We start from the raw sequence: 22,046 nt of genomic DNA, 5'->3' as shown, positions 1-22,046 counted from the left end.
TAACCACTTTTTATGCATTCCATCTACCATAGCAATCAGTATTGAAATTAAAACTTTAAGAGATTTTGGGAAGAACACAAATGTGTTCATAATGTGAAGAAAGGAATTTTCAATGAATCGAAGTGAACAGAAAAGTCTAGAAGGTTTTTATATTCTGGGTAGTACAATCAGTTCAGTATAACTAGAGTACATCTGTGTAATATATCTGGACAGAAAAAAAGAGGAAGGTAGAGCCTGCCTAGCCTGAAATATGCCCAACTCAGGGACATCTTATACATGAAATGGTACTATATATTGATATTTGAAGGAGGTTACCAGAAAATTACAGTCTTGTTAAGTTCCTTTGTTATTTAAGTAGTTTGAAAAAAGATATATATATATATATATATATATATATATATATATATATATATATCTTCACTGATTAGAGTATGTGAATAACAATACTTTTAATGATGGTTTCATATTTACCTAATTCCAACACGACACCCATCACCAGTCTTCTGACTCCTTGAACTCCACTTATCGTTAACCACACAATGTGAGGCAAACATGCATTTGAAATATATTTCTAGCTGAATCACAAATGCACCTCTATGGTAGGTGCTACATGTTTGTTTGCTTTTATCCTTTAAAAGCAGCCTAATATCTCTGCAGTCTTATACTTTTAATTTATCTTTCAAAATTGAAAACAATATTAACTTGCAAGTGAATGATAAAATTCTGTTTTTTTTTTCCTCAAGCACTATCCATAATGAGCACATTAGTGATGTGCTACCTTTGTTTTATAATATAATGAGCAATTTTCTCAAATTCTTGGGATTACTAGTTAGTCTGTATTTTCATTTTGAAAAATTTGAAAATCTTATACTTATTACAAGAAACTCTTGTTTCCTATAAATGAAACTAAAGTCCACATTTCACTGCTGCTGCCATGTAAGCTCATCTATTGGCCATGTTTCAGAGACTCTTACAAGAGATACCTAAGGATAGTAGATATAAGGGACAGGAAGATTGCTCCATTGCTGGAAGTTTGCCTCATGGGCAAAGGGGAGAAGGCAGCTGGAATAGAGAAGAGATCAGTAAGAAAATGATGGCTTGAGAAACTGGTCGGGTTGGGAGATGTGTGCTGAAAGTAGATAATAGGCCAAACATGATAACATCTCGGCATCTGCATTGCAAACATGATGCCCAAAAATAAAGAGTATGGGGAATATTGTCTGCCATGGAGCCAGGGGGAGGGTCAGAAAGGGTGTATACCGAGGATATTGGTGGTTGGGAATGTGCACTGGTGAAGGGATGGGTGTTTGATCATTGTGTGATTGTAACCCAAATATGAAAGCTTGTAACTATCTCATGGTGATACAATAGCACTGTAGCAGTGTCCACTGTCCTCTCATTGTTCATAGATTTGTTTGAACGGACCCAGTAACATCTCCATTGTGAGACTTTGTTGTTACTGTGTTTGGCGTATTCATGCGGGTGAGATACTCTCTGTAGCTTGCCGGGCTCTTCGAGAGGGGCAAAGAATCAAACTCAGGTCTCTGTTCAGCCAGGTCCACTGGGTGCAAGGCAAATGCCCTACCTGCTGTGCTATCACATCAGATGATTCAATAAAATTTTTTTTAAAAAAGTGAAAAAAAGATAAAGTAAACCAACTGCCATGCCTCCAACTGGACTGCCCAATTAAATATCCTGGATTGTCCGGAGTGACACCTCCAAACTTTACAACACTGACATCATAGCAGTAGCACATCAGATTGGATGGGATGTCAGGCAGAACCCTACAGGCTTGCCTAACAAAAACATTAACACAGAAGTCTTAACTTGGTACAAGAGATTAGTAAACCCTCAGACAAGGACATAATGCCCCCATGATGAGATACACAAATATTCACATATTTTCTTCTGTGAAAATATTTTTGATCATACTGTTAACCATCTAGTGATAACAAGCAAAATAAAATAAATTATCATGGGCCTGCTATAGGGGCAGGCTTCCAGAGTGGTTGGGAAAATGAGAAAATGGTGAATGAAAGGAAGGTGATAGTGGTGATGGGATTGGTGTTGGAATTTGAATGCCTGTAACAAGTCAGCATGAACAACTTTGAAACCATGATGTTTAAATAAAGTGTGGGGTAAATAAGATTAAACTGTATCATCAAAAAAAGTAAAATGTTTTAGGGATGTAAATATAGCAATTTCATATATTATGTCTTGTTTCACTATCATTATCATTATCACCCCATTGTTAATCGATTTGCTCGAGCAGGACCAGTAACGTCTCCATTAGTCCCTGTCAAGTGTCAGTGTAGTCCGATGACATATTGGGGGCTCCTTCAAGATCAGGAGAATGAGGACCATTCATTGTTACTGTTTTTGACATATCAAGTACGCCACAGTTAGCTTGTCAGGCTCTGCCATGAAGGCGGGATACTCTCGGTAGCTTGCCAGGCTCTCCAAGAGGGATGGAAGCTTTTGGGGCAGCCTCTAATGACCTTTACAGGTGTTCCTAGTCAGGCATATAGGCAGGTATGATACTCTCAGTAGCCTGCTGGGTTCTCTGAGTGTGAGAACTAGAGAGTAAGAGGAGCTTCCGGGAGCTTGATTTTAGAGTCTCTGGATTCTGGACATTGATGGGGTTACACGGCAGTTAGTGGGTGTAACTGTCTAGCTACTGGAAAATGGGGGAGCTGGGTGGAGAAGGCCCAGCTCCTAACCAAGGAGGCTTGGAGATCTGTCCCGGATCCCGTTCACCTGGGTTCCTCTGCCAGTTTCTCATCCAAGCATGTGGAGAGTAGTCTCAGCTTGTCTTTGGCTGGGTCCCGGAGATCTTCACCTGACAGGGCTCTGCTCAGGGCAAAGAGGGAAACTCAATCCACCCTCCTCCAAGGGGCCCCAGTGAGGACAGCCAGGCATGGGGGCAGGAGACTGCCTTGTTCTCTTCCGGGAGCTTGTCTCAGCAAACATTTATAATTGAGTTTTAACTTTTTGTAGATTTTGGGAATACTATTTGCCAATAATTTTAGCACTCATCAGGAGTTAATAAATGTGAAAATAAAAAAATTCTGTGGCCATTATATATCATTCAAAATACAATCTTTAATCTTTATTTACATATCAAAATTTAATGAGAAATGCAAACATTCTTACATTGCATTATATTGGCAACGTGCTTTTCTACCAAGAAAGAGATTTGTAAAATAGGATATCATTTAGATTATTATTTATCAATCAGTATTTAACTGAAATCATTGTTGTTTATAAAAATTTATGAATTTTTTCATTACTTATGCTAGTTTAAAATTAATTTATTAATAACTCCTTGTGATAGAAAAGGTTAAATAATTAGCATACTGTTGTTCAACTAGCATAAACTAGCATTTCAATAAAATTGAAAGCCTAACTTCAAAAAGAAAGGAAACCACATAAGTTATTAATTCATCTTCCTCAAAATATTTACGATAGCACAGCGGTAGGGCGTTTGCCTTGCACGCAGCCAACATGGCCGACCCGAGTTCGATTCCTCCGCCCCTCTCGGAGAGCCCGGCAAGCTACCAAGAGTATCTCGCCCACACGGCAGAGCCTGGCAAGCCACCCGTGATGTATTCGATATGCCAAACACAGTAACAACAAAATCTCCAATGGAGACATTACTGGGCCCGCTCGAGCAAATCGATGAACAACGGGAGGGCCTTTACTTTACTTACTTTACTTCAAAATATTTAGGAATTTAAATACATTTATGGAATTTTGTTGCTTAAGTGTAAGTGGCATAAAAATACAGGTATAATCATTCATTTTAAATTACTTTCTCCTTTTTGTACTATTTAATAATTGGCAGCATTACATCTCACTTAAATAAAAGATTAGGTATATTGTTATTTAAGTTTAATAATACGTATCCTTCAAATACTCTACACATATGTAAGATAAGTGAAATTGACTTTAAAAAACTAACAATAAATTAATAATTTAAAAATATGAAAATAGTTATAAAGGAATTTATCAGAGACTATGATATAAGGAAAATGGGCACTGGTGGAGAGATGGGTACTTGATCACTGTATAATTGAAACCCAAGAACAAAAATTTGTAAGTCTACAACTGTACCTCATGGTATTTCACTAATAAAAATTAAAAAAAAAAAACTTCCAAGAGAATTAATGAATGTCAGGTAAGAGTCTGGGAAGAAAACCTCTGATTTCAAGGTTGACTAGGCACTAGCTAGAGAGAGAATGGGAAAGAGTAAGTCAGACAGAGGGAATAACCTGCACAAGGGTTCTGAGCTGAGTCAGAAATGAGGTTCCTGTTCTTTCTATCTCAACGAAACACTTAATGAGTGGAAATGCTTTACACACATCGTAAGTTTTCATAATGTGAATTGGCAGTAACTGGGCTGTTTAATTATGGAGCTCAATTTTCATTATGAAAGAATGTTGTGACCCTCATTTAGAACCACTGTATGCCCTGGACACAATTTATTAGGCTAGCATCACAATTATTTTATCTGGCTTGTTCGTTGTTTGTTTATCGGTGACATGAATTTTAAGAAAAGGGAGACGGTTGAAATGCTGTTACAGAATGAAATGGGGGGAAAAAGGCTGCTTTACTTGAACGAAAGTGAAACTGAATCAGATATTTTTCTCAATGATAATTAAACTGTTGAACTTTATATTAATAGCTACTGAGTACCTTTATTTCTAAAAGTCCTTCAGAAAAAAATGGCCTGAATTGAAACTTATACTCAAGGGCTTTATTTGTAATCTCATTCCCCCCATTAAAATAATTTCTTCATAGAATATTTTAATTTCTTCTTAACAATGTAAACACATTCATCTTCAACTGACATTCATATTTGGATTATTTCTGGAACACATAGCTCAGCATCTATTATAGGAAGCAAGAATTGTTATCCTAATCAAACCGTACCCCTAATTGGACCCTCAACATTTTCCTAAGTAGATACGGTATGCATATGTAATAATATAGTTTTAATTGATTGTGTAGACCCATTCCATGTACTTAATCTTCTACTTTTTTTGTAAGTTTCTTTGCAATCTGTGTTCATTTCCTTTTTTCTTATTCATATCAAAACTGAAAAAGGTTCTCCCTTGGCTTTTGCACACCCTTAAAACACATAAATGATTTCATTAATTTCAAGCTATTGCATGAAGTAATTAACACCAAAACTTCTTTTAAATAAATGTCTGCACCTAATATAAAAGTTTGTATACTTCACCAGGTTTAAGTCCCTAAACTTTCACAATAAATCTGTTTCCATGAATAAGTTAATAATCATTTAACTTTGTTGAGTTCATGTTCTCAGAAAATTTGTATTTAAAAAACCACATATGTGTCTTCTAAAAAGGATTTAGAGTTTTGAGTTTATATGCACAGTTCTGAGTGTGATGAAAACTTTATAAAGCACAGTTATTCAATAGTAATGTCCCCCAGGAATCACTGAAGTATAAATACAACTTTAAAAGTCACCAGAGTATAGAGGAAGCTAATATTAGGAAGCAGATCATCAGTGATAGAAAGGAATGCAAACAGTAGTAATCCATGGCATAGACAAAAATGAACATTATCAGATTGATTAAATAAAAAAAATGAATCTACATGCTTTAAAAATGCTGTAATTAATTAAAAAGCTAATGCATCACAAATACCAAAACTTTATATATCAATGCCACATAATTTCATTGACTAAATTGCCTTTATTATAAAAGAAATTTCACATTAATAAATATATTAATAATTTTATATTAATAAAATTCCAGGATTCTTCCCAACTACCACATTTTCAAAATAAATGATTCTATCTTTGGAGATGCCTAAAAGATAAAATATAAAACTTAAAAATAATGAAGATTTATGATCTAAATGTAAGATGAAATGGAATAAAATTATTTTTAAATTCATTTTCATATTATCCATAAAAATAATCATGAAAATTTATAATTTAGATTCACCTGCAGGTCAGTGATTATATTGGCTTTCTCTATTATATTTCAAATAGTTCAATGATAAGTCATGCATTTATTTTCTAATAAAACATTACTATGAAAATCTAATAGGAAATGTATAATCCACTGCCTAAAATCATAATATTATAATTTTGTTATTTGCCAAAATTTTCCTACGATTTTAGGCAAAGTTATACTATGTGTTAAGATATTTATTTATTATAAATATCAAAAGAAGATTTGAGAACACATTTGCTAAGTGAGCTGAGTGATAAATTTTCCCCTGACTGCTTCATATTAATTCATGAACACCCTACTCCTTTTACCCCTTGTAATAAAATCCTGAGTAGGTTAAGTTCTGTTATTTTGTGAACTTAGATTCAACATACTTTTTATATTCACCAAATTTGTTGACCTCTTTTTTTTAAGAGAAATGAAAAGTAACTATTAGATATTTTCTGTAATCATTTTATAAATTCTTTCTTAAGGAATATTTAAAAGGCTATAACATTTTCAATTGCACAAACTCCCAAACTTCTTCCAAAGGGAATAAACTTTCTTCAAAGATAGCTAATGCTTCCTCCAGGATACTATTCAAAAAGGGTAAATAGGTGACATTACCAAGGGTACAGATTAGCCCAACAATTGGAGGCCACACCCAGCAGCACTTTCTAGATGAATGTAGTTCCTTGGAGGTCATCAGGACATTGCAGTGTAAGGAACCATGAAATGTCAGGGATTAAGCCCATGGATTCCCACAAGCAAAGCATATGTTATACTACTGAGTCTTAACCTTAGCCTCATCTACTTTCTTTTTCCTTAACTAAAAAGATGCTAATACTTCATTAGAAAAAAGGAAGATATACTGAGCCTTGATTTAAGTTCAAATACTTAACTACCAAAAGGAAATTTTGCATAATCTTTTTCTAACCTTCAGTGTTTTACAAAAGACCTAGGAAGTAAGAGAATCTTTTTCTCAGGTTCAGAGAACAGCAGGAGCTTCAGACAATTTCACTAAGTACAGAGAATGTCTTGCTTGAGAGGTTCAATGAATTGAATAAGCTACTTTAGATATAACATTGGCCTCTTGGGTTGACTTATTCTCTGGGGATGAGTGTCACACACACATGCTTGAAGAGACATCTTTGAGATCACAAAGATGATGCTGACAATGATCAAATAAAATGATCAAATAATAAAGGGAAAAAGAAAGTGGGTAATTTGGCAAATATTTCTATAGCATTTTCTCTGTGTTCTCGGCATTGAAAAAGGAATCTATTCTATTTAATTTGGAATAATTTTGGCTTTTGTCTTAAATGCTCTGCTTATAACCATTCTCCTAGTATTTGTTTTGTTTTAGGGTCAAATGTGACCTCCAGAGTTTAAATGCTATGAATAGTGTCCTGTTAAATGGCATAATAATCTTTTCTTGAACCTAAGGTTGCTAAATAATTTAGCCTAAATGTCTAATTTAGGATAAAGAATAACTGAAAAGAGGAAAAGAGAACTGTGTCACAAATATAAAGCTATCCATGTCATAATTCTACTCATGCCCAATCAAAAGTTCACATAACAAAATCTACCTTTAAAAAAATCTACTTACTACAGAGATGTGACTCATTGCAACAACAACTAAGAATTAATTGCAAAACAACTCAATTTTTCAAATAAAATGCAAAATGAGAAATAGAATAAAATTATTTTGATTTTCATTTCATTTAATAACAGATTTCATTTTGAGTTGGCATTGGTATGATTCAGAACATTATGTTATAATTATTTTAAGTTATTAAATCATTTATTTTAATCTTATATTTTTACAACAATATTATATTAGAACTTTTTAATAAATAGGATGCTGACAATTATTTGAGGATGATTTAAACTTTTAATTCCTTTTCAAAGTGCCACATAGTATGGGTCAGAGAAATAGTATAGGAATTAAGTTGCTACCCTTGCACAAGACCAACTCTGATTGGACCTGTTGTATCACACAAGTATAAAGACAGAAGTAATCACTAAGCACTGCTGGGTGTGCTCTTCCCCTTCTAAACACAAACAAACAAAAACAATTCATAGGATAATTTTAAAAATTTCAGACTTGTTTGGCAAATGATTTTTAATGGGACTCTGCGCCAGGCTGTGGGGTGGGTGAGAGCCCTCCCCACCCCAAGGGACCCATCCCTAGCAGCCGACCTCCACAACCCAACCACCACCATGCTCCAGACCTAGCCTCATGCAAGAATAAAGTCTCACAGAAACCAGATGATGCAGAAATTTGTGACCTTGGACTCTGGACTCAAGGGGACCTGGGAACAGAGATCTTCTGCTTGCTTCCCCCAGTCTCCTGTGACTCAGGAATCACACCCATAAGCCACACCCTGCCAGCATCAAATAATCTCATTTGTCACCCTCCAGAACTCACGAATGTTCCTCCCAGATGGGAGTATAAAATGAGGCTGCCAGAACCATGCCACTGGACTTTTCACCAGGCTGTGGGGTGGGTGAGAGCCCTCCTCACCCCAAGGGACCCAGCCCCGGCTGCTGAGCTTCACTACTCAACCATTGCCATGTTCCAGTCTTCTTTCCGGACAATTATAAGACACTTCTTACCCATTTTCCACAATTATTACACCATATCTGATGGAGTTCAGACAGTTGGAAACAAATCATAGAGAGAAATACATAAATTTATGCCACTCGAAGAGCTGGACAAGCTGACAGTATCCCGCCCGCAAGGGCAGAGACTGGCAAGCTCCCCGTGGCGTATTCAATATGCCAAATACAGTAACGACATCAGGTCTCATTCACCTAACCCTGAAAGAGCCTCCAATGGTTGAGAAAAGACGAGTAAGAAGAGGCTGCTAAAATCTCAGGGCTGGGAGGAATAGAGACGTTACTGGTGCCTGCTCGAGTAATTTGATGATCAATGGGATGACTGTAATACAATGATTTTTAATGTTTTTGTCTCTTGTTATATTCACTCTGAAAAAATTTTGATATATTGGTTATCTATGTTTAAATATTATTTCATCTCAATAATTGTTTATTCTAATGTAACATAAATTAATTGTATATTTTTGTGTAGTTGATCTTAAATACAAGTGAGAAACCTAAAACGTTGTTAAGATTATGTTTATTGTTAAAAAATAAAACTGAGGGGCTGGAGTGATAGCACAGCGGGTAGGGCATTTGCCTTGCATGCGGCCGACCCAGGTTCGATTCCCAGCATCCCATATGGTCCCCCAAGCACTGTCAGGGGTAATTCCTGAGTGCAGAGCCAGGAGTAATCCCTGAGCATCGCTGGGTGTGACCCAAAAACCAAAAATAAATAAATAAATAAATAAATAAAATAAAACTGAAAAAATTTAATTAGCACATATGTAAAGAAGTCTGTCAATTTTCTAGCTTTATTATTTAAAGATTACCAATGAAAATAATAAAATAAAAACAACAGTCATATATGTTTTCCTTTAAAGTAACATAGTAAGTTACCATTTACACAATGGCTGGTAATTAAACTTTGTGAAAGCTTTTTTTTCTCAGAGATTGTTTTGCATATTTTGCACTTGTCCCTACATGTACACTGTAACTTTGATGGTCTCACTGATTTAATTCTTGCTGATGTATATTAAACTATTTATAGAGAAATAAATCTTGAATATTTCTTTTAAATATGGAATATGCACATTTATTTTGTCTTCTGAAAACAGTATCTTTAGTTTATATGTTTTAGATTAAAAAAATCTAAGCATCTTTCAAAAAATATAACACTATAGGAAAGAATTATAAAAGGCAACTGATCTAATTCATACTGTATATCAACTGAAATACAGAGAAACTTCAGTGATCTTATTACTGTCAATATAGAAGAATAAAATATAAAACTATAATAGACATATAAAGTAATTTGTTTCTTCTAAAGATAAAATTAATATAAAATACACTTGTATGCGCTGATTATTTCTGAGGAATATATATGTATATTTAATATAGATGTACATTTAACAGTACATATTTTATAATAAAAAAATGGAAATGTAGTTATCACCAAGTAGTCAAATGTGTAACTAGATACAAATCAATATTGAAATTTTAAACATCCACAAAGAGAGTATTAGAAATGTAATATGGATTTTCTATACTAGTTTCTTCACTCCCTCTCCCCAGACAAAAATCATTGATTTACTATAACAGCATTAATTTTACATCCACTATCTTGGTATTTTCTGTTACAGAACTACCATGGTCCAGTTTCCAACATATACATACAAAAATTTTTCTAAATCATTGTTTATTAGTTAGAAATTATTTGATATTTTATGATACAAAATGAACTTATATAAACAGCAACAATTTTCAGCACTATTTACATTGTAAGTTTTATTAGAATTCTTAGATTGCCATTAGACTATCGATTAAGCTCTCACTCAGCAATATTTTTATTTTCTCACAGTACTAGACAGTATATGCCATGATTAAGATACCAGAAAATCAATGTCTGATAACTCTCACTCTGTCTTAGAGAGCCACTTTGCCTCTGTGTCCTTATACGACCTTTCCTCTGTGTGCTTCTCCCTCTATCAAAGATGCTAGTTGCACTAGACCAGTGACATATCCTCATGACCTCATCTGACCCTACGAGTCTTCCCAAGGCTTCATCTCCAAATACTACCGTGATAGGATCTTTTTGTTGATTTTTTCAACTGAAACAACAATTTTAAAAAAATCACAAGTCTAATATTAACTAAAGTGATAACTGTTGTATATGTGGAGCCCGACTACTAGATTCTTTTCTAACTTCTGCATGAACAGCAACCTGATTCAATTCAAGTCAACTTCCTTAAAAGAATAACCACCTTGTTCTTATGCACTATTTACAGATGATTAAGAAAGACATAGGTTTGCTATCTCTGTTGATTGTTATAAATAAACCCAATATTGGTCATTCCTATCATTGAATCCAAAATCTCCAAACAAATGATCTAAATTTACTTAGATGTTGTTCTTCTTAATTCTTGAAACCTCTTATGGTCTTAACCTCCAATACTTTTATCCTATGCCCTGATTAACCTCCAGACTGTCCCTTGGTTATATTATACTCAAATAAACACATCCAATATATATTGTGTCCTAATTATTTCTTAAGGTTATATATGATCATAATATATAAATATGAAGAATTCTTCAGTCAATTGACTTCTTTAGCAGCATAAATTCTCTCAATACTCCATGTCATATTAGCGGGACCAGAAAGACAATACAGAGGATAAGGCACTTGCCTTGCCCAGCATCTCATAGGGTCCGCTGAGCACTACCAGGAGTAATTCCTGAGTGCAGACCCAGGTGCAGTCCTTGAGCACTGCCAAGTGTGGCCACAAACCTCACGCCCTCCCCCCTCCAAAAAAATGCTATGTAGAGTTTTGTCTTCAAGCCTGTATTCTCTCTTGGACTTATCTTTTGCTTGTTTGTCTCAGTTGTTTTGCCTACCTGCTTCCATACTAGAGAAGCCTGTGTTCTCTCTAACATGTACTTCTCCTTCTCTCTCCCCTCACATATTTCAAAATAAATTTTAATACACAGTTTGTTGCTAAAAATATGCAATGTAGAGGCCAAAGAGATTCTTCAGTGGTTAGTGTTCTTGCCTTACACAAAACCAACTCATTTTTTTCCAGCAGCATATATGGTTCCCTAAGCCTGCTAGAAATAAACTCTGAGCACATCTAGGTGTGTTCAAAAAATGCAATGTAAAGAAAGGTAACAAGTGCTTTTAAATCATTGTTTAATAGTAAATTTAAAACATAAAAAACAGTATATCTGGCACTTCAAAATCCAAAATAATGCCTCTAATTCTGCCTCAGAGAGAAAATATGAACTAAATAAAATAAAATGTCAGCATAATTGACCAGAATTTCAGGCTCATTTTTTTTTTTTGGTCACACCTACCAATGCTCAGGGGTCACTCCTGGCTCTGCACTCAGGAATTACTCCTGGCAGTGGTCAGGGGACTATATGGGATGCTGAGAATTGAACCCGGGTCGGCCACGTGCAAGGTAAATGCCCTACCCACTGTGCTATCATTCCAGCCCCTCAGGCTCTTGTTAAAGAAAAATGTCTAATTTCAGGAACTGAAAGAGAAAGGAAAAATAGATGACTATTTAATAAGCTTAAATAGAAATATTTCATATATAATATGGAACCAAATCACTCAGAGTTTTATTTCAGATTATTTTTCAGAAAAGGGAGAATATTCCCTCAAACGTAGAAAAAGCTTCTATATATTGCCATTGTAAGCAAGGATGTTGAAGGCACTGCTACTATAGGAATCTACTGACATAACTATTAGAAGAAAACTTCTAAGTGACTATAATTTTACAGTTTTTATTGTTTTCTCATTTTTATTGAGGTTTAATCACATTTTATACTTCCTTTAAATTTAGATCAGAGCTTTAGTATGCTTCAACATCCATCTATCTCATTCCTCCACCTCTTATGTAATTTTTTCATGTAGTTTCCTCATGCCTAAATCATTAAGCTGACATTCCAACTTTAACAAGCAGCATTTGATCACCAGAGGAAAGCAATCAGGAGACATGTGTTACCTGACAGAAAACTAAAGACACATTTGGTTTATCAACCACTCTCAGTAAATTTGCCTCGCAAAGAATACTACTACCATTTCAGAAAAGAAGCACAATTGTAAAGAGTTTGATTTATGTGTCTAAAAATTGTGTCAGAACTTCAGTAAGTTAAATGACTTAGCTGGTATTTCAATCTCCCCCTCCACTCCCCTTTCAGATCATTCAATTCGGTTCTAAAAGATTCACAAGATGTGGTTAGAAACCTCCATAATTTTTATGAACGTGACCTTCAAAATTAAAATCTAGACTGAAAAAGTGTCAATTTGCATAAATATTACAATCTTGCTCTCTTACAAAAAAGTCAGCTCTGGGCAATAGTCTATGTGATAACTGGGACTTTCCATCTATAAAATAGAAGAAAATGGCTTTTTAGTTGACTGAATTATTCACTTTTTAGAAAATTTAAGAACAATATGAGTCTATAAATCCTATAGCTTTCTATTAATGAGTCTTTAACTAAAAATGTTTTAAAATGAGGTTTATAATAGCTGAAGCATTACAGAAGAAAACTGAAGTGTCACAGGTCCTAAAGTAACAAAGTAATAAAATATTATGTACTAATACATATGCATATTTATATATACCCACATATTTTTACAACTGTATTTTAAAACTGTGAATGTATTACTTACCTTCTTTTTTTTTTCGCTTTTTGGGTCACACCTGGTAATGGACAGAGGTTATTCCTCTGCTCAAGCACTCAGGAATTACACCTGGCTGAGCTCAGGAGACCATACGGTATGTTGGAAATCGAACCCGGGTCGGCTGTGTGTGAGGCACCTGCTTTTACAAGTACCTGCTGTGCTATTGCTCTAGCTCCCATCTACTTATCTTCTTGGCAAGTTTACCTAATTGCTTCTTATTTATTTCTTAAACAATAATACAGGAAATCAAAGTAATTCACATCTCAATATATATGACAAATACATGAGGCAAATCTCTTTAAGGTATATTCTGTTGATAACAGACAAAATGATTCCTAAAGGATTGTTTGGTTATATTTGCTAAATAGCAATGGTTTTAATCAAACTAAATGGGAAAATGGACAAATATAAGAACCATTATTTTAATCTTTTATAGTTCTGCAACACTCACCATCACTTGCAAGTCTATTTTAATTCCTCCCTAATAAAAGTGCATTAGTTTTGTATTTGCTAAAAAGCAAAAAGCAGATATTTCATCAGTCCCACTAACATGGACAGTTGATCAGTAAGGTGCAAAAACTTTTAACATTTATGACTACCAATTTTACAAAGGTAGGCCTGATACTTCTCTCATTGTTAGGGTCATAATAGTATTCCAAAACTTCTTCCCCATGTTGCAGGAGACCAAGGAGATGGTGTTTCTCAGGGTGGGAAATTATGTTATTCTCACCTTTCTCCTCAGAACTTCTGCCCTTCGATATTCTTTCCAGCCACTCAATATTCTCTCTAGTCCCTCAATATTCTTTAAGGTATATTCTGTTGATAACAATAACACAACTATTAGTATTTTAATTGATGAAAATCAACATAAATGCTTGTTTATTAAAAATTTACAGCTTCACTATAGGACCATATTTAATTTAATGATACCATCTTTTGTTTGCAGGAAGAGAAAATATATTAATTTCAAAACTAAGTTCTCCCTAAATCAGTTAAGAGGAAAGATTTGTTTATTTTTATTTATAATGTGTATATATATATATATGTATCACTTGATCACTTGACTTCCCATTAATGTCGATTTGCTCCAGCGGGCTCCAGTAACATCTCCGTTTATCCCTGTTGCATGCTAGTGTAGCCCAATGGCATCTGTTTGCTCTAGGAACACAAAGAGCCTCAAACCCATCGTTCATGATCTTGATGAAGAAGTCTGACCATCTGGTAGGTGGGAGGCCACGGGGTCTTTTGACATCCTGTAAAATCCAGTCGGTAATGGCTCTAGTCCAGCGGTCTTCTCTAAGTCTCATTACATAACCAGCCCATCTGATTTTTGACACCTTGGCAAACAAGACAGCATCCCTGATTCTTGATCATCTACAGAGGTCAAAACTCCAGATTCTTTCTCTCATTTGAGTGAAACGTGATACACCAAGCATAGCTCTTTCAATTCTCTCTGGGAGAGCAGAATAGCATTCTCATCCTGTTTGCTTAGGGCTCAGGTCTCTGAGGCATATGTTAATGCAGGAAGAACAATGGAATCAAAGAGATGTGCCCGGAGCCAGAGGTTCTTTGTCCTCTTAGCTATTTCTTCCCTGCTCTTGAAAGTGTTCCAAGCTGCTCTCTTCCTCCTGCGCAGCTCGGGTGCCAGGTCATTTGTCATGTTGACCTCTCGACCTAGGTGCACATAGCTGTTGCATTCGGAGATGGTCGTTCCATTGAGAGCGAATGGGGTGTCAGGAACGAAGCTGTTTCTCATAAACATTGTCTTCGTAAGATTCAGCTGTAGTCCGACCTTTCCACACTCACAGTCGAAGTCGGCCAGCATTTGTGCCGCTTGGCTAATGGTGTTACTAAAACAATGTCATCAGCAAAGTGGAGGTGGTGTAGTTGCCAACAATCTATCTTCACTCCCCTTCCTTCCCATTCCAGCTATCCGTTGTGTATTCGATATGCCAAAACCAGTAATTATAATGGGTCTCATTCCCATGACCCTGAAGGCGTCACCAATATGGCAGCATTGAGAAGGATGAGAAAGGAGAGGCCGATAAAATCTCAAGGCCTAAGTAGGCTGCCACAACGAAGGAAGACAAAAATAATCGTCTGTACTTTCAATGAACATACGCTAGCATCATATGCTGATGGTACAAGTGCAAAAGATTAAATACGACATCATTGGTCTGACCGAGACAAGAAGGCACCAATCTCATCACACCGTTTTCAACACTGGAGAAGAATTGTTCCTCGGAACATGTGATAACAGAGGTGTCAGAGGCGTCGGTGTCCTTGTCAACACAAATTTGGCCATGAGCATTGATTCATTCGAATGCCTAACAACCGGAATCGGACGCTTACATTTGAATAGATGTGGCTCACTGCCAGCAGTTTCTATCTTCATTGTCTATGCACCAACAACCAATTATGATGAAGGAGAAATTGAGAAGTTGTACATGCATCTGAAGAAGTTCTATAAAGAAGACCACACCTTCTACAAGATCATTGTGGGTGATTTTAATGCCAAGATAGGACCGAGAAGATCAGTTGAAGAACTTCACATCGGGACCCATGGCCTAGAATGGAACGAACAGGGTGAGAGACTGTCTGAGTTCATCATGTCGACCAAGACCATCCTTAGTAACTCAAGATTCCAGTAGGCCAAACCTAAACGTTGGACATGGGAGTCTCCCAGTGGACGGTTCCACAATGAAATAGACCACGTCATATTCAACCGACGTTTTTTCCTGACAGATGTCGCTATTGTCCCAAAATTCCAAATGGGATCGCACCACCCTCTCCTTCGTGCAAAATTCTACTTCACAGAGTAGGGAGAAAGGGCTGCAAAGTTTAAAAACAGAACTCTCAGAACGACCACCAACTCGGAGCTCTTTGGCACTATTGCAGCAACATGGGAAGATGCCATTGTTGACAACATTGAGGAGGAATACGATCAACTGGTTCAGCACCTCCATGATTGGGCAAGGAACGCCAAAAGAGAGATCGCCACAAAAAAACGCCTGTCTTCGAAAACTCTTGAGCTTATTCGCCAACGTGGTTTGGCGCATGCCTCAGGCAACTGCAAGTGAACATCCGAGCTCGCAAAGCAGTGCAAAGATGTGATCAAGGAAGACCTCAAAGAGAGAAGAGCAGAAATGCTGGTAGAAGCGGCAGAAGCCGGGAAAAGTATTCATAATGCCTGCCTGTTCTTTGCCAACTATAAGACCAAGATGACTGCACTCTGACGTCCTGATGGATCTATCACATATTCCAGAATAGCAATGGAGAAGATTATCCATGACTTCTAATCAAATCTCTTCGATAGCCATGTGCACCTGCCAACATACCAAATTCCACAGGATGGATATGTCGTTCCCAATGTTCTCCCTTCCAAAATCCAACACGCCATTTCGTCAGTAAAGAAACGAACAGCACCTGGCTCAGACAAGGTCAGACCTTAACACCTGAAGAACCTGCCAACAGTACTCATCAGTACGCTGGCTCGGCTATTCACATGCTACCTGTCTGAATGCAAGGTTCCGTCCCAGTGGAAAACCAGCAGGACTGTACGACTGTACAAGAAGGGAGACATCCGTGACATTGGCAACTATCGCCCGATCTGCCTATTGTCTGCCATCTACAAGTTGTTCACTCGAGTCATCCTGAAAAAGATTGGCAGAACACTAGATGAAGGACAACCATACGAGCAAGCCGGGTTCTGCAAAGGATTCAGCACCATCGACCATATCCACACAATAACCAAGCTCATTGAGGTTTCTCAGGAGTTCAAGATGCAGCTCTGTCTAACGTTCATTGATTTAAAGAAGGCCTTTGATTCTGTTGAGACAGAAGCGGTCATTGAAGCTTCAGCCAATCAGGGCATTCAAACTCAATACATCAAGATCCTCCATGAGCTGTATTATGGATTCACTACCAGGATCTCACCATTCTACAAAGAAATAATCATTGATGTAAAGAGAGGGGTTCGTCAGGGTGATGCCATTTCACCGAAACTCTTCAGTGCCACCCCGAGAACAATATATATATATATATATATATATATGGGCTGGAGCGGTAGCATAGTGGGTAAGGTGTTTGCCTTGCATGTGGCCGGCCCGGGTTCAATTCCTCCACCCCTCTCTGACAGCTTGACAAGCTACCGAGAGTATCTTGCCCACGGCAAAGCCTGGTAAACTACCTGTGATGTGTTCAATATGAAAAAAATCAGTAATAACAAGTCTGTGCCCGATTGAGCAAACTGATAAACAACGGGAGGACAGTCCTACATTGTTACATATATATGTAACTCCTAAAGTACTTGTTCATTATATATTCATAGCTACACAAAATATCTAATGTCACCATAATCCTACTGCATCCTTTTTTAGAAAAATACTCAGTGCCCTTTGGAAACCTAACTTCTTTGAGCAAATAAATAAAAAGTTCCCTAATGCAACTGAGCTACCATTGTTCCTCTACATCATTCCAGTAGGGTTCAGGAGGTGGTATCTCCCATTTTTGGAAAAACTAATCTAGAGTTTTGATTTTTTCCTGTCATTTTCTTCTGTCTTATCATTTGTATATAGGAAGACCATGGATTTTTAGGCATTAATTTTATAGCCTACAACTTTACTGTACAGTCTATTGTTTCTAGGAGTTTCTTGGTAGAGGATTTAAGGTTCTCGAGATATAGTATCATTTCATCTGCAAATAGTGAAATCTTTATTTATTCCTTTCCTATTTGGATGCCTTTAATATATATTTTTTCTTGCCTAATCGCTATTGTAAGTACTTCCAGTACTATATTGAACAGAAGTGGTTATAGTGGTATAGTGGGCATCCTTGTCTTATCCCTGATCTTAGAGGGAAAGCCCCTAGTTTTTTCCCATTGAGGATAATGCTTCCCATGGGTTTGCCATAGATGGCTTTGACTACCTTGAGGAAAGTTCCTTCAAAACCCATTTAGGTGATAGTTTTCATCATAAACAGGTGCTGTATCTTGTCAAACACTTTCTCTGCGTCTATTGATATGATTATATGGTTTTATCTTTACTTTTGTTGATAAAATGGATTATGTTGATTGATTTCCTAATAGTGCCCCAGAAAATCAAATACCTTGGAATCAGACTAACTAAAGACGTAAAGGACCTCTATAGTGAAAACTACAAAGCACTACTACATGAAATAAAGGAGGACATAAGGAAATGGAAACATATCCCCTGCTCATGGATAGGAAGAATTAACATTGTCAAAATGGCAATATTCCCCAAAGCATTATAAAGATTCAATGCGATCCCTATAAGGATACCCATGAAATTCTTCAAAGAAATCGATCAACCACTCCTGAAATTCATAATGAACAACAAACATCCACGAATAGCTAAAGCATTATTTGGGAAAAGACGTGGGGAGGCATTACCCTCCCCAACCTCAAACTCTACTACAAAGCAGTAATAAAACACCATGGTACTGGAAAAAAGGCAGGTACGTAAACCAATAGAACAGGGTGGAATATCCATACACACAAACCCAAATGTATGAACATCTAATCTTTGATAAAGTAGCAAGGAATGTGAAGTAGAGCAAGGAAAGTCTCTTCAACAAATGGTTCTGGCATAACTGGACAATCACATGCAAAAAAAATGGGCTTAGACCTCAACCTAATACCATGCAAAAAAATCAGATCAAAATGGATTAAAGATCTCAACATCAGGTCAAAAGCCATAAGATACATCAAAGACAAGGTCGGCAAAACCCTCCACGATATTGAGGCTAATGGTATCTTCAAAGATGACACTCCACTGACCAACCAAGTGGAAACAGAGACAAACAAATGGGACTATCCTAAATTAAAAAGCTTCTGCACCTCAAAGGATATAGTGACCAGAATACAAAGACAATCTACAGAATGGGAAAGGATATTCACCCAACACCCTTCTGATAAGGGCTTGATAGCAAGGATATACAAAGCACTGGTTGAACTCCACAAGAAGAAAACATCCAACCCCATCAAAAAATAGGGTAATGAAATGAACAGAAACTTTCTCAAAGAAGAAATCCGAATGGCTAAAAGGCACATGAGAAAATGCTCTACATCACTAATCATCAGGGAGATGCAGATCAAAACAACAATGAGATATCACCTCACACCACAGAGACTGACCATCATCCAAAAGAACAGGGCAATGAGTGTTGACACAAATGTGGCGAGAAAGGGACTCTCCTTCACTGCTAGTGGGAATGCTCACTGGTCCGGCCCTTTCAGAAAACAGTATGTACGATTCTCAAAAAATTAGAAATTGAGCTCCCATTTGACCCAGCAATACAACTCCTCGGAATATATCCTGGAGAGGCAAACAAGTATAGCTGAAATGACATCTGCACTTTTATGTTCATTGCTGCACTGTTCACAATAACCAAAATCTGGAAAAATCCTGAGTGCCTGAGAACAGATGACTGGTTGAAGAAACTTTGGTACATTTACACAATGGAGAACTATGAAGCTATTTAGAAAAGACAAAGTCATGAAATTTACATACAAGTGGTACTATATGGAAAATATCATGCTAAGTGAAATGAGTCAGAGAGGGACAGACGTAGAAAGATTGCATTCATCTGGGGAATATAAAGTAACAAAATAGGAGACTAACATCCTAGAATAGTCGAGATAATTTACAGGAGGTTCACTCCATGGTCTGAAGCCCAGCCACATATGCTATGGGAAATGGCAGCTCAGAGAGAGAGACGGGAACACCAAGAAAAGGGTGTTGGGAGGATCCTCCCAGGATGGGAGATGCATGCTGAAAGTACACTATAGACCGAACATGTTTACCACTCAATGCCTCTTTTGCAAACTTTAGCAACCAAAAGGAGAGAGAAAACAAAAGGGAATGCCTTGCCACAGATTCGGGATGGGATGGGGGTATGGAGGGTGGGAGGGATACTGGGATCATTGGTGGTGGAGAATGGGTACTGGTGGAAGGATGGATGCTCGATCGTTGTATAACTGAAACCCAAGTACAAAAACTTGTAAGGGCAACAACTGTTTCCCATGGTGTTTCACTAATAAAAAAACAAAATAAAAAAACTAATGTAGAGTTTTGGAAAAAAAATTAGTTAGATATAGTTTGTTTTTTGGCTAAAATAATCTGATTATCAAAGTCTGTTAAGCATCCAACTGAGTCATCTACAGTCTTATAACAAGAATTAATTGAATATTGTTTGTCTTGATTCCATGCACTTCATCTTAAGTGCAATCCACCAAATTAAAAGCACTCAAGACATAATATACTGAATTGTAAAACACACTAACTCACACACTCTCTCTCTCTCAAGAAAAACCAATTAGCCTAATACTTTATTGCTCATATATACTTGATTCCTGTTCCTACATTTACGAACCGACAACTAATTGTAAAATAGCAAAGTTCTCTAAGAAATAAAATTCAATTTTAATATCTTAGTTTAATTATTATGAAAATGTTTCTGGCAATCCTTTAGCTGGTGCATTTGAGGGCTACCTAGACTGCACCTGGGAGTAGAATCTTTGAGGACAGGGGAGGTTACATGGTGCTGCTGGGGATCTAACTCCACCTAACATATGTTATGCATGTGGTCTGCCACTTGAGCTTTTTCCCTACCCTCATTTCTCCCACTTCCTTTCCCTTTGTCATTGTGATATGCTGGAGTTGCATAAACACTGGCTTCATACATGGTTGAAGTGTTTGCTGAAGGTCACATACTTTTAGTTGTGGAGTTTTCACTCATTCTGAATAGAGTGCTCACTGGGGTCACCACTTTTGTTGTGGTGCTTCCACATATGCTTGCCAGGAGTCACACACCTTATTTGTTGTGATGCTTGTCAGGGATTTCATACTTTAATTGTGGTTCTTGTACATACTCACCTGCCTTGAACCAGAAATCATACCTTCTACTGTTGTTCTAGAGATTCTAAATGGCAACTACATAAACTACATTTGATGCATGTGGGCAATACTTGGGTTCAAACTGGTGGCCTGCTTGCAAGGCAGGGACTTTTGCCATTGAGTCATTTCCACTTCTTCAAATTCAACTGTTAAATTCAATTTTTTTTATATTTTTAATTCCCAATTTTAGTTTTATTAATTTATTTAGAATTATCAACTATGATTACCATAGTTTTGTTTTGTTTTTTCTTTGCTTAATATGGTGTATATGAAACTGGCATAATTTTTGATATATGCCAAACATTGATTCAAATCTATAAAATATTTATGAACCTTATATTCAATAAAGTAATTAAGTTAGAATTATATGCCCTAGGTATAAACACTGAGTAGAATATTCACTCAGCATTTTATAAAATAAAAACTTAATTTTCTACAAATAGGTTAAAATTAGAATTTCTAATTCAGAACCTGAACACTATAGAGGGCTTTTTTAAAAATGTGGACAGAAAGGTGCCAGGAGAAATTTAATGTTGTAAGAGATATTTTATTTTTAATAATTGGGCAGATTACTTAAAGACGGCTTAAATGGTGTTGGAGGCAACAGATGAAAAAATAGATTTGAAATTTTTGGTAGATATTATAAAGTCATAAAGTTAGCAAAATCCAGAAAATTAAGTTAATGATTTAATATTTAAATGTTGTCCAGGACAAGAATAGTTCCATTAATCATATTTTACTGATCATGTGAAGTCAAATGTATCAAGCAGGTAAATTATAAAATTGAAAAAAAATTCTGGAAATAAAGAAAACTCTAAATATATATATATATATGAATATAATTCACTTGGAAAAAATCTGCATTTAAGGAATAAG

General features: G+C 36.3%; 1 protein-coding gene across 1 annotated transcript in view; it reads right to left on the bottom strand.

Moving 5' to 3' along the window:
- NEGR1 (neuronal growth regulator 1) overlaps positions 1-22,046 on the bottom strand; it is a 966,318-nt gene that overhangs the window by 763,372 nt on the left and 180,900 nt on the right. The window lies entirely within an intron of this gene.

The sequence above is a fragment of the Sorex fumeus genome, unplaced genomic scaffold (assembly GCF_029834395.1).
Source record: "Sorex fumeus unplaced genomic scaffold, SorFum_2.1 ptg000047l, whole genome shotgun sequence".
In the NCBI taxonomy this organism is placed as follows: domain Eukaryota; kingdom Metazoa; phylum Chordata; class Mammalia; order Eulipotyphla; family Soricidae; genus Sorex; species Sorex fumeus.
The sequence above is the reverse complement of the archived record's forward strand: the minus strand, read 5'-3'. Positions and strand labels throughout refer to the sequence as shown.